Below are 1,053 nucleotides of genomic sequence, written 5' to 3'. Positions count from 1 at the left end.
GTGTGTGTGTGTGTGTGTGTGTGTGTGTGTGTGTGTGTGTGTGTGTGTGTGTGTAATACTGTCTTAAGACTTTGTTAATGCCTGTGATTTTTGAATGAATAAAAGTTGTAAATGCACATTTTGCACTTCTTGTGATTTTATTACACCAGGAAGAACTTCACGTTTGATCACATTTTATTTCATATAAATGCTTTGAAATCTATTTGCCTTTTGTTACAAACTAAAAAGATTATTTGGTTTTGGAACCATGTAGCATTTTCTCTTCAGTGGAATAAGGCTGAGGAGAAAAGTTACACCTTTGATACTATCACTGTGAAAACTAAAACTATAATCCAGGTTTGTCCTGCTGATTTGGTCAAAATGTCACAAAAAAAAGCACAAAAACTGACCCTGTAATCAGTCCTTTTATAATATTCTGATATTTGTTACTTTTTTCTTCATAATCAAGAAATTTGATTTAACATTTTAGCATTATGTTTAGCTAATAATTTGATTAAAACCTCTTCTTCCTACACGTGAGCGCAGCTCTGATGATCATTTTGTGTCGCTGCTTGTAAAATGCTTTCTGTCAAAATGTCATACAGATGATTCCCACATAGAAACAGAGAGGAGCCTGATCCAGTGTCTGCAGTAAGGCAGGCTTAGCACTGTTTTCTTTTGTCATCAGTAACGTGTTTGAGGAAAGGAGGTAATGGTGCCACAAGTGCTCCAATTAAACGTGATGCAGACCTGCTGGGGGAGAGGGGGTAGATCTATACGTCCCCCTTCTTACACAGACACACAGGACAGGCCTCTATCATGCCCCCATTCAGTTCCTGCCCCAACTCTCTTCATGTTTATTCATCAGCCACTTAAAGAGTCCTGTTAAATCAGACTTATTTTGCTTTGTTTTAGACCTTTTTCCTTTGAGCTTTAAGCAGCCTGACCTTATGACATCATGAACCCTCCTAAATCCTGGTTAGTGTGTCTTCCACACTGGAAGAGTAAAATGTGCTGATGGAAGAACCTGAAAGCTTAAGGGGTGGGGGGATGAGGCCTCACTTTGTTTTGCTG

This window comes from Austrofundulus limnaeus, unplaced genomic scaffold (assembly GCF_001266775.1).
Source record: "Austrofundulus limnaeus strain Quisiro unplaced genomic scaffold, Austrofundulus_limnaeus-1.0 Scaffold31, whole genome shotgun sequence".
Lineage (NCBI taxonomy): Eukaryota > Metazoa > Chordata > Actinopteri > Cyprinodontiformes > Rivulidae > Austrofundulus > Austrofundulus limnaeus.
This window is presented reverse-complemented; position numbering follows the sequence as displayed.